The sequence below is a fragment of the Pseudophryne corroboree genome, chromosome 4 (genome assembly GCF_028390025.1).
Source record: "Pseudophryne corroboree isolate aPseCor3 chromosome 4, aPseCor3.hap2, whole genome shotgun sequence".
Lineage (NCBI taxonomy): Eukaryota > Metazoa > Chordata > Amphibia > Anura > Myobatrachidae > Pseudophryne > Pseudophryne corroboree.
In genome coordinates this window covers 260,351,103-260,364,897 of record NC_086447.1, presented here as the reverse complement: position 1 = coordinate 260,364,897, position 13,795 = coordinate 260,351,103, and positions in this window count along the sequence as shown.

Genomic DNA, 13,795 nt, shown 5'->3' with positions numbered 1-13,795 from the left:
AATGGTGGAGGATTATATGAGTGACCGCATCCAAGTAGGCACGTCACACAGTCCGTACTTATACTGGCAGGAAAAAGAGGCAATTTGGAGGCCCTTGCACAAACTGGCTTTATTCTACCTAAGTTGCCCTCCCACAAGTGTGTACTCCGAAAGAGTGTTTAGTGCCGCCGCTCACCTTGTCAGCAATCGGCGTACGAGGTTACATCCAGAAAATGTGGAGAAGATGATGTTCATTAAAATGAATTATAATCAATTCCTCCGCGGAGACATTGACCAGCAGCAATTGCCTCCACAAAGTACACAGGGAGCTGAGATGGTGGATTCCAGTGGGGACGAATTGATAATCTGTGAGGAGGGGGATGTACACGGTGATATATCGGAGGGTGAAGATGAGGTGGACATCTTGCCTCTGTAGAGCCAGTTTGTGCAAGGAGAGATTAATTGCTTCTTTTTTGGGGGGGGTCCAAACCAACCCGTCATATCAGTCACAGTCGTGTGGCAGACCCTGTCACTGAAATGATGGGTTGGTTAAAGTGTGCATGTCCTGTTTTGTTTATACAACATAAGGGTGGGTGGGAGGGCCCAAGGACAATTCCATCTTGCACCTCTTTTTTCTTTTCTTTTTCTTTGCATCATGTGCTGATTGGGGAGGGTTTTTTGGAAGGGACATCCTGCGTGACACTGCAGTGCCACTCCTAGATGGGCCCGGTGTTTGTGTCGGCCACTAGGGTCGCTAATCTTACTCACACAGTCAGCTACCTCATTGCGCCTCTTTTTTTCTTTGCGTCATGTGCTGTTTGGGGAGGGTTTTTTGGAAGGGACATCCTGCGTGACACTGCAGTGCCACTCCTAGATGGGCCCGGTGTTTGTGTCGGCCACTAGGGTCGCTAATCTTACTCACACAGCTACCTCATTGCGCCTCTTTTTTTCTTTGCGTCATGTGCTGTTTGGGGAGGGTTTTTTGGAAGGGCCATCCTGCGTGACACTGCAGTGCCACTCCTAGATGGGCCCGGTGTTTGTGTCGGCCACTAGGGTCGCTAATCTTACTCACACAGCTACCTCATTGCGCCTCTTTTTTTCTTTGCGTCATGTGCTGTTTGGGGAGGGTTTTTTGGAAGGGACATCCTGCGTGACACTGCAGTGCCACTCCTAGATGGGCCCGGTGTTTGTGTCGGCCACTAGGGTCGCTTATCTTACTCACACAGCGACCTCGGTGCAAATTTTAGGACTAAAAATAATATTGTGAGGTGTGAGGTATTCAGAATAGACTGAAAATGAGTGTAAATTATGGTTTTTGAGGTTAATAATACTTTGGGATCAAAATGACCCCCAAATTCTATGATTTAAGCTGTTTTTTAGTGTTTTTTGAAAAAAACACCCGAATCCAAAACACACCCGAATCCGACAAAAAAAATTCGGTGAGGTTTTGCCAAAACGCGTTCGAACCCAAAACACGGCCGCGGTACCGAACCCAAAACCAAAACACAAAACCCGAAAAATTTCAGGCGCTCATCTCTATCGGAATACAGTAAATACAAAAGCTGCTACAGTATGTTCTTGACTACCACAATCCAGCCCAACCATGATATAAATTGGTGAGTCCAGTTGTCAAAATCGTAATTGATAGTGGACAGAAGGTGAGCCTGATATAAGTTATGGTATTGATGAGTGCTATAAGTTTATATAGACACTTTATGTGCTTCCCAGACAGCCCACAGGGTCATTTCATTTTAAATATTCAAGTCAAAAACATCAGTGATAGCCTTGTTAATCTAATGGACTGAGGTCTGATAAAGTAGTTGAGAGTCATTGGGATGGAAATGAGAATACCAAGCTCCAGTTTTGCTACAATATAGTAAAATATAAATACTAGAGTGATCAGTCCAGGAGATAGGTACCATGCTAGCAGCAGTCACATCACATGCACAAGAAAGGGGAGCCAACAGCAAATCTATATCAGAGGATGTATATTGCAGAGCAGAGTAAAAGGTGCAGTCTTTTTCTGTTGAATATTTAAGACACCATGGGGCAGATGTATAAAGCCCGGAGAAGTGATAAAGCAGTGATAAGTGCAAGGTGATAACGCACCAGCCAGTCAGCACCTAACTGTCAATTTACATATTGGAGCTGATTGGCTGGTGCATTATCACCTTGCACTTATCACTGCTTTATCACTTCTCCAGGCTTATTACATCTGCCCCCATGTATCAGAGATCGCAAAATCGGTAATACAGTCCCGGAGAGTTTGGGAGTCTTGGGGAGAAGGGGCGGAGGTTTAAAGATTAGGAGGTACAAAGAAAAGAAAAATGTATGGAGTATTCTATACTTAAAAATTACATCTATCTGGCAAAGGCAGTATTTTTTTCAGGAGAATAAAAAAAAGGGTGTGGTTCGTTTTATCGACAGTATCTAGGTCGACAATGTTTAGGTCGACCACTATAGGTAGACAGTCACTAGGTCGACATGGATGGAAGGTCGACAGGGTTTCTAGGTCGACATGTGCTAGGTCGACAGGTCTAAAGGTCGACATGAGGATTTTTTTTGGGTGTCGTTTTCTTCGTAAAGTGACCGGGATCCCAAATTACTGCACCGCGTCCCCTCGCATGGCTCGCTTCACTCGCCATGCTTCGGGCATGGTGCCTTCGCTCCGCTACCGCTTCGCTCGGCACACTTTACCGTTCCAATAGTAGTCCACGTGGATCGTTAAGTATGAAAAAATAAAAAAAATGAAAATGTGAAAAACTCATGTCGACCTTTAGACCTGTCGACCTAGCACATGTCGACCTAGAAACCCTGTTGACCTTCTATCCATGTCGACCTAGTGACTGTCGACCTATAGTGGTCGACTTAAACATTGTCGACCTAGACACTGTCGATCTTCAGACTAGAGATGAGCGCCTGAAATTTTTCGGGTTTTGTGTTTTGGTTTTGGGTTCGGTTCCGCGGCCGTGTTTTGGGTTCGAACGCGTTTTGGCAAAACCTCACCGAATTTTTTTTGTCGGATTCGGGTGTGTTTTGGATTCGGGTGTTTTTTTCAAAAAACACTAAAAAACAGCTTAAATCATAGAATTTGGGGGTCATTTTGATCCCAAAGTATTATTAACCTCAAAAACCATAATTTACACTCATTTTCAGTCTATTCTGAATACCTCACACCTCACAATATTATTTTTAGTCCTAAAATTTGCACCGAGGTCGCTGTGTGAGTAAGATAAGCGACCCTAGTGGCCGACACAAACACCGGGCCCATCTAGGAGTGGCACTGCAGTGTCACGCAGGATGTCCCTTCCAAAAAACCCTCCCCAAACAGCACATGACGCAAAGAAAAAAAGAGGCGCAATGAGGTAGCTGTGTGAGTAAGATTAGCGACCCTAGTGGCCGACACAAACACCGGGCCCATCTAGGAGTGGCACTGCAGTGTCACGCAGGATGGCCCTTCCAAAAAACCCTCCCCAAACAGCACATGACGCAAAGAAAAAAAGAGGCGCAATGAGGTGGCTGTGTGAGTAAGATTAGCGACCCTAGTGGCCGACACAAACACCGGGCCCATCTAGGAGTGGCACTGCAGTGTCACGCAGGATGTCCCTTCCAAAAAACCCTCCCCAAACAGCACATGACGCAAAGAAAAAAAGAGGCGCAATGAGGTAGCTGTGTGAGTAAGATTAGCGACCCTAGTGGCCGACACAAACACCGGGCCCATCTAGGAGTGGCACTGCAGTGTCACGCAGGATGTCCCTTCCAAAAAACCCTCCCCAAACAGCACATGACGCAAAGAAAAAAAGAGGCGCAATGAGGTAGCTGACTGTGTGAGTAAGATGTGTGAGTAAGATTAGCGACCCTAGTGGCCGACACAAACACCGGGCCCATTTAGGAGTGGCACTGCAGTGTCACGCAGGATGTCCCTTCCAAAAAACCCTCCCCAATCAGCACATGATGCAAAGAAAAAGAAAAGAAAAAAGAGGTGCAAGATGGAATTGTCCTTGGGCCCTCCCACCCACCCTTATGTTGTATAAACAAAACAGGACATGCACACTTTAACCAACCCATCATTTCAGTGACAGGGTCTGCCACACGACTGTGACTGATATGACGGGTTGGTTTGGACCCCCCCCAAAAAAGAAGCAATTAATCTCTCCTTGCACAAACTGGCTCTACAGAGGCAAGATGTCCACCTCATCATCACCCTCCGATATATCACCGTGTACATCCCCCTCCTCACAGATTATCTTCACGTCCAGTGTTGGGAAGGTCAGGCATCGCAACCGACACAATTGGACTCTCCTTGTGGATTTGGGATTTCGAAGAATGCACAGTTCTTTGCTGTGCTGCTTTTGCCAGCTTGAGTCTTTTCATTTTTCTAGCGAGAGGCTGAGTGCTTCCATCCTCATGTGAAGCTGAACCACTAGCCATGAACATAGGCCAGGGCCTCAGCCGTTCCTTGCCACTCCGTGTCGTAAATGGCATATTGGCAAGTTTACGCTTCTCCTCCGACAATTTTATTTTAGGTTTTGGAGTCCTTTTTTTTCTGATATTTGGTGTTTTGGATTTGACATGCTCTGTACTATGACATTGGGCATCGGCCTTGGCAGACGACGTTGCTGGCATTTCATCGTCTCGGCCATGACTAGTGGCAGCAGCTTCAGCACGAGGTGGAAGTGGATCTTGATCTTTCCCTAATTTTGGAACCTCAACATTTTTGTTCTCCATATTTTAATAGGCACAACTAAAAGGCACCTCAGGTAAACAATGGAGATGGATACTAGTATACAATTATGGACTGCCTGCCGAGTGCAGACACAGAGGTAGCCACAGCCGTGAACTACCGTACTGTACTGTGTCTGCTGCTAATATAGACTGGTTGATAAAGAGATGTCTATGTAACTATGTATGTATAAAGAAGAAAGAAAAAAAACCACGGTTAGGTGGTATACAATTATGGACGGACTGCCTGCCGAGTGCAGACACAGAGGTAGCCACAGCCGTGAACTACCGTACTGTACTGTGTCTGCTGCTAATATAGACTGGTTGATAAAGAGATGTCGTAGTAGTATGTATGTATAAAGAAGAAAAAAAAACCACGGTTAGGTGGTATACAATTATGGACGGACTGCCTGCCGAGTGCAGACACAGAGGTAGCCACAGCCGTGAACTACCATACTGTGTCTGCTGCGACTGGATGATAAATGATATAAAAAATATATATATATCACTACTGCAGCCGGACAGGTATATATTATATATTATATAATGACGGACCTGCTGGACACTGTCTGTCAGCAGAATGAGTTTTATTTTTATAGAATAAAAAAAACAACAACACACAAGTGAAGTCACACGACGAGTGTTTAACTTTTTCAGGCAATCACAATATAAGTATACTACTAACTATACTGGTGGTCAGTGTGGTCAGGTCACTGGTCAGTCACACTGGCAGTGGCACTCCTGCAGCAAAAGTGTGCACTGTTTAATTTTAATATAATATTATGTACTCCTGGCTCCTGCTATAACCTATAACTGGCACTGCAGTGCTCCCCAGTCTCCCCCACAATTATAAGCTGTGTGAGCTGAGCAGTCAGACAGATATATAATATATATAGATGATGCAGCACACTGGGCTGAGCCTGAGCAGTGCACACAGATATGGTATGTGACTGAGTCACTGTGTGTATCACTTTTTTCAGGCAGAGAACGGATATATTAAATAAACTGCACTGTCTGGTGGTCACTCACTATATAATATTATGTACTCCTGGCTCCTGCTATAACCTATAACTGGCACTGCAGTGCTCCCCAGTCTCCCCCACAATTATAAGCTGTGTGAGCTGAGCAGTCAGACAGATATATAATATATATAGATGATGCAGCACATTGGGCTGAGCCTGAGCAGTGCACACAGATATGGTATGTGACTGAGTCACTGTGTGTATCGCTTTTTTCAGGCAGAGAACGGATATATTAAATAAACTGCACTGTCTGGTGGTCACTCACTAGTAAACTCTCTGCACTCTCTACACTTCTACAGTACTCCTCCTAGTCCTAAGCTCCAGTAAATCTCTCTCTCTTATAATCTAAATGGAGAGGACGCCAGCCACGTCCTCTCCCTATCAATCTCAATGCACGTGTGAAAATGGCGGCGACGCGCGGCTCCTTATATAGAATCCGAGTCTCGCGAGAATCCGACAGCGTCATGATGACGTTCGGGCGCGCTCGGGTTAACCGAGCAAGGCGGGAGGATCCGAGTCTGCTCGGACCCGTGAAAAAAACCATGAAGTTCGGGCGGGTTCGGATTCAGAGAAACCGAACCCGCTCATCTCTACTTCAGACCGGATCCCTAAAAAAAAATACAGCTCCAGAACTGAGCGTTGGGTGGCATAGGAGACAGCAGTCCTAAAAAGCCTTATTTTCTCATTATGAAACTTGTCTTGGGATATCAAATAATATAAAAAAAAAACATTATAAGACACTATAACAATTACCCCATAATAATAATATTTTCAGTAAGAATTTCTCTTGTGGCAAATAAACTGTATGATAAACTGTACAGAATGTGCTACAGTATGTCATAACCACTCAATAATTTCCAGAGATATCCAGTTATTTGAGACATGGACTGGAACATTTTGAAGTTTCCGTTTGTTTCCTATATGACAGGGAAACAGCTGGTTCCCATTCTCTGTTGTGTTTCACTCTTGAGGGTATATTTACTAACGGTCTATTTTCATTGTTTTATATAGATTTTAACTAGCTGAAAATCAATCTAAATCGATGTTGTACTTCAAGGGCTAAAACACACATTTACTAACATTTAAAAATAAATATAAAAAACATATTTTAGTAAAAGTGTGTTCAAGCCCCTAAAACCCAACATCGATTGAGATCAATTTTCACAGATTTTAAATCTATAAAAATCGAAGAAAATGGACCTTTAGTAAATATACCCCCAAGAGTGAAACACACTAAGATTTTTAGGGGGGTTGGTGGCGGAGCGGGCCCTGCTCCCTGGCAGCACCATCTTCCCAGTGATATTTGGGTAGATGACTTACTGTATGTGCACTAGAGAGCATGGGCCAATTGTAAAGTGCAACGGAATTTGCTGCGCTATATAAGAAACTGTTAATAAATGAATAGTCTCTGGCACAGTGCCAGAAACTTTGCACTGCACAGCACCATCTTGCCAGAGCAAGATAAGTTTACTCGGGGAGGTTGCACCTGCACCTCCAGCATGCCCGGGGATTCAGTACCCCACTGCGCTCGGCACACTATTATATTCCTCCTCCAGGTCCAATGGGATGGTAAAGTATGAACAAGTCTGTTTTGGGGCAAAAATTCCTTAATAACGCATGTCGGCATTTCAAATGTCAGTATTCTGACTATGTCGGCATTTTGAACATGTCGGTATAATGGATGTCGGTATTTTGACTGTGTCAGTATTTTGACTGTTGGTCAATGACTGTCGGGATTATGACCGTCGGTAAATCAACTGCTGCCCTGTCTGTACCGTGATGAACACGTTGCCACCCACACAAAAAAAATTGGGGGGTGGGGGGTGTTTTCAACCTCATATGGGGATTGCTGTTGTTTTCTTACGACATATCACTTGTTTGCACATTTTATTGCTGTCTGACAATAATTATTCAAGAGTACAGGTGGAAGTGCCATTATCCTTCTATTTCTATACAGTACAAAAACAAAAAACCAAGAAGTGTTTTAAGAAAAAAAAATTAAAATTGTAACTAGGGGACGTGTCTATTGCTTAATCAGGGGTGGGCAATATGTGGCCCTCCAGCTGCTGTTGAACTACACATCCCAGCATGCCCTGAAACAGTTTTAGCATGTCCAAATAGCAAAACAGTGCCAGGGCACTGCTGGGAACTGTAGTTCTACAACAGCTGTAGGGCCGCTTATTGCCCGCCCCGTGCTTAGATCATATTCCTTTCCAGTACAAACACCAGAATTCATTCCAGACTTTTACAGAAGAATTTTTTAAATCCAGAATGTATGCATGCGCCTATAAGTGTTTTGCATTATTATAATTACATATTTATTACTGGGGATCAGCATTTATAAATGAGCTGTCCAATAATTATTATCATAAATAGAGATTATACAAAATTTCATGATAACGTTATTGTTATTGTCCTATTCTGAACAGCTTGTACTTGGATATTCATTTGTAATCTTACTGCGTTTTCAGAAACATTGGATTCTAGTGATTAATGTGCATTGTGCAAGCAATCACACCTTATATGTATGTGAGTGGGCAGGAATATATACATAAAATATGCAGTGATACATTTTGTTATCATCATCATAATCCAGCTACATAGAGGTATCACTGAACTAAACTGATAATTAAATGACATTAGGTGAAATCAATAAAACTGCACACAATAATCATGTTTCTTTTGAAAAGATGAGCAAACCAAATAAATGATATAGGTTAGAGAAGATGATATGTTATTGTATTCTGGATGAACGGCCTGCAGCTAGATATTGTATGCTGAACTATAGCAAATGATTGATTTACCGACCCTTTTAACTACAGTACCGTGCAGTATGTCAAACAGTACCTACACAAATGTTCCCTCTATAGAGACATACTCCTATATTCTGTAGAGCTTCCCCTGGGAAATCCCTAAAGTTGGATTTGTTTTTCCCTCCAACATCCTAATCGACTATTTTACTTATCTGAGCTCTTGTCATGTGATTACTTACAGAAATTCTGATCCTGCATCTAACGACTTGTCTGTAGAACTGGGATTTCTATAGCATAGCTGGCAGCAATCCCAATTAGAGATGGAGGGGAGATTTATCAAAGCTTGGAGAAATATAACAATTAGAGAGATAAAGAACTAACAATCAGCCACTGTTTTTTAAAGGCTGTATTTGACAGCAGCTGATTAGTTGGTACTTTATCTCTCTCTTTATCTTTCTCCACTTTATCTTTCTCCATGAGATAAATCTCCGAATCAATACAACAGATTTGCTAAATTCGCACCCATAGCATATGATTCCACCCCATTGTCTAACAGGCCCTCCCGTGTTGGAGACATCTCTAGAAGCATCCATCTTTGGACAAGACAAGTGCCAAGCATACTTCTCATACACTTACTCCCAATCAGGCCAAAAGCAAAAATAAACTTTTTTTTTTGTTAGTTTAGCAAAAAATGGATGTTGATATTAGGATTGAAATAAATAATTAAAAAAGGAAATATAAAAAACAGTTATCTTCATTTTATTGTACAAATGAAGGTGGAAAAACATTTACAAATAAAACCTACAAAATGTGCATTATCTGAGAATAAAGCAGCTTCACAGTACTTGGGATCTTAATCATCATCAGTTCCAGTTTTGCTACATTAGGAAAACTGCAACTGCTTTCATATTGGGGGCTGTCCAGCATACAAATGGCCACCAGCAATGCGATCGCAATTCAATAGCAATTGCATCGTTGTAACCGCAAAATAAGGGACGCCCCCTGCCTGTGCAGCCTGGCAGTGAAGGCAGGCACAGAGCGGCCATGTTTCCCATCACTCGGCCGCCCCAAGCTTGTCCCTTTTTCTGAATCCACGCCCCAACAATGTAGTGTTGCCATCCTTGCAATGCTGCATTGCCACACCCCCGACCGCTACACAAATGCCTCTGCCTGTCAAGCAGGCAGAAGCGTTCACATCAATGCAATATGATCGCATAACCGAGCCTGCGCACTTGCAGAGAGGTACCTAACGCGATCGCATTGCATTAGCAGGCCTTACTGAATAAGGCCATAGGGCCACATTTTCTAGCTTCTTCCATCCTCTGATCCACCCCTCCAAGAGTAAGGAGACGCAATTATCAGACCTACTTACAGATGTGGGTGTCACAATTACTATCAACTGAGTCTTACAGAGAGTCACCTCTTTAAATCATATTTTGCCTTAGTCCTCCTTTGCCCTAACCTCCCATTACTTTTATTAGTAATTTGCATGAGTTTGCTGTCATACCATTTATTATATTCAGAGTCACCTTACTCATATATGGCTGACACATCTGCCCATCACCAATGCAGAGGTTATGATGAGAGTAGCTAATGGCTTTATTAGTAGATGCTAAGTCAGTGCCACGACCATGTTCAACACTACTAATAGTGTGAGTCCCAGATTAGGGATCCACAATACAAGAACCATATGAACTCTTGTCTGCGACTCATCACCACAGATATCCATCGATAGGACATTACATATTCATACACAACACTCCACAGAGTCAACAGCTAAGCATCTATTTTCATCTGGTCACAGCTGATGGAGGACGCTATGGCCTGATTTAGAGTCACAACGGGCAACGACGTGCGTGCACATTATGGCCCCCGCACATGCGCAGTAGTGACCCGGTCGCAGCTGTGCGAACTAAAGCATGCTGCGATCGGGTCGGAATGACCCCCAATAATGATGGCAGCCACTCTCATAACCAGATTAATAGAGGTGTTACAGCATTATAAATCCATACGCCTCTGAATACAACAGGGAGTCTGCAAGTGTGAGACCCCTAGTGGTGGGTGTTCATGTGCACTGTGGATCATACCTGATGTCCCTCGAGGCTCCTCTTCCAGTCACGGCACATCAGATGAATAGAGCACTCCCAAATCCCCAACACAAGGATGACACCAATAGTAAAGTGACGTTTAGTTTATTAAACGAAAGCACTCCACCACTTTGAATCTGTTTAAGTAGAAAAGGTTCAATAACATATGTAGGGCATTACAACCTTCTACTGACTGGGCCCAATATGGGTATCAATTATAATAACACTTTAAAACACTTAACTGTCTTAACTTCAGTATAAACTGTGCAATAGCTATATCATTATCTGCAAATACTTTCATAGTATTCATTATACTTGTTACTCTTATACATACTTGTACTTTTAGTAACTTAAATAAGTATCAGAAGACCAAAGTCCCAACAGAGATGTGTGCTGTGACTATTGTACACTATAACTGGAATGTATATTTGATGAAATATAAACATCTGAGAATGCGGTAGCAAAAGATATTCTCATTACACCATAAATAGCACTCAATGTAAGCAATTCAATGTAAGTTAATGCAACCACAATAAACATACAAGTAAATGAGTTCGGTAACACACTGTATATAAAAAACCTTTGAAGAATTTGTTCTTCTGTAGAACCGGCTAACTTTTATCTTCCCTAGCCAGTCTTGCATCGGTGCACGTGTTACGCAGGGGGGGTAGGAGGCATTTGAACACTATGAATCTCAGTGCTGACTGAGTGTCTCTGTAATTGGCTACAATGGAGCCATTACCGGTATATGAAAAAGAAATGGCAATGTACTGTTCCAGGGGCAATAGTAATACAGCTGTCGGTGTTGCCGACACTTTAAGTTGACACAGTTTCTGTAGACCAGGCATGTCCAAACTGCGGCAGTCCAGCTGTTGTGAAACTACATATCCCAGCATGCTCTGGCACAGTTTTGCTGTCAGAGAATGCTGGGATGTGTAGTTTCTCAACAGCTGGAGGGCCGCAGTTTGGACATGCCTGCTGTAGACTAATGGAAATAACAGTACTGTCCCTTTAATTGAGCAGGGTGAGTTAATGCAGGCTGAGTCAGGGGTTTATACTTGCTGCAAAACTTGTAAATAAGTGGTTAAAGGTATCAGGTTGATTACAGGCACTGAGAGCTGAATTATTTCCTTTGTTATCAAAATGACTATCATAAATGTCTCACAGTCTTTACGTGTAGAGTTTGCAGCGGTGTAGGTAAAGGATCTTAGGTATGTTACTAGCTGGTGCACTCATTAGGCACATGTGTGAAGTAGCTGCACATTACACTATGTCAGGGTTAGCTACACTCACCGTTGCTTGGTGAGTACTGTTCAGCCTGACTCTGCTTTGCGTCCCCCTTGTGCCAACTGCCGCTCTCAGCACCTCTGCCTCCCTGCAGCCCGCTCTAGGCATCTCTTTCTGCAGCCCACCTGGCATCTCTCTCTGCAACCTGCCCGTGCTTCCACACAGCGCACCGGCTCACAGTTCTAAAGCTTGCAGCACACACACACTCCTTGAACATCGCCTACACTGCTCGTGCTCCACAAGTAGTACACACCTGTCTCTCCTCCAGCCAATGTCCATAGGGTCCTAGTGCCCCATGCTCTCAGCTACTCTTTTCGGGGTCTCAGTAGTTTCAAGTAAACAATGTACTTGAGCTGCCACTTTGTGTGCGACTCAGGATCAGGTCCCTGTATTGTTGAAGCACACACATTCCGCACCTCAATACAACTAAGGGGGTCATTCCGAGTTGATCGCTCGCTGCCGATTTTCGCAGCGCAGAGATCAGGTGAAAAAACAGCATTTCTGCGCATGTGAATGCCCCGCAATGCGCACGCACGACGTACGGGTACAAAGTTTTCCTTCGCACTGGCGGCCTCAAGAAGATTGACAGGAAGGGTGTCAACTGACCGTTTTCAGGGAGTGTTTGTAAAAACGCAGGCGTGTCTAAAAAAATGTAGGTGTGGCTGGGCGGGTGTATGATGTCAAATCCGGACACGAATAGGCTGAAGTGATTGCAAGCACTGAGTAGGTTCAGAGCTACTCTGAAACTGCACAAACTGTTTTTGCAGAGCTCGGCTGCACAAGAGTTCACACTTCTGCTAAGCTAAAATACACTCCCCAGTGGGTGGCGGCATAGCGTTTACACGGCTGCTAAAACTAGCCAGCGAGCGATCAACTCGGAATGACCCCCTAAGAAGGTCCTTCAGATTAGATAGTCGCCGCCTACAGGGGGAGTGTATTTTCACTGTGCCACTGTGCATTCCTATGTATTAGCAGAGCTGCTAAAAATCAGTCTGTGCAGACTCTGCTCAGCCCAGGACTTACTCTTCCAGTGCGATTGAATCTTGCTGTTCGGGGCTGAAGCTGACGTCAGACACCCTCAATCAAAACGCTTGGACACATCTGCGTTTTTCTGGACACTCCCTGTAAATGGTCAGTTGCCACCCACAAATGGCCTCCTCCTGTCAATCACCTTGCATACGCCCGTGCGAATGGATCCTTCAGACCATCCCGTTGCTGACTGATGATGCCCGTTGTAGCTGTCAGACGCACCTGCACATTGCGGTGCATACGCATGTGCAGTTTGGACCTGATCGCCCGTTGAGAGATCAGATCTGAATGACCCCCTAAGTGCATTAGTTTATCTGGAACTTTTTTTCCACCAGGATCAGTTATGATACCATGCACTGCAGATCCCCCTGTGCTCCCAGAAGTGTTACATGTACAGACAATGATAGAAAAAGCAACATTACAATGTGGCAGCTGTTGCCCTTGATATAACAATGCCATTAGAACAAATTGTCCTGGAAGCAATCACACGCTAACATAATGTATCTACTTCACAGCAAAACCGTCCAGTGTAAAGTTTAATGGCTGTCAGCAATAGTTCTTATTTCTTGTGTTCTTTACGTGATGTTCTTATTATATCTTTATTATATCTTGATTCAACATTCTAAAAAAACTAAACAGAGAATACAGTTTAGGATTTTTAATAAACATGAAAGGACAGCATGTTAGCCATCGCTGTAACTAAAATACATCTGTTTACAAATCTATCACTGCTGACAGTTCTAATATACTATTCAAATATTTTATTCACTATGTCTCTTCTGTTAGAATAAGCTAATAGTACAAGCGTTACCGGATGCAAAGAGCACCTGATTAATTTATATCATAAACAGACAATAGTAATTGGAATTCATAGCACAGTAAAAGCACATTCTTCTTTTGAATATGTATTACATTA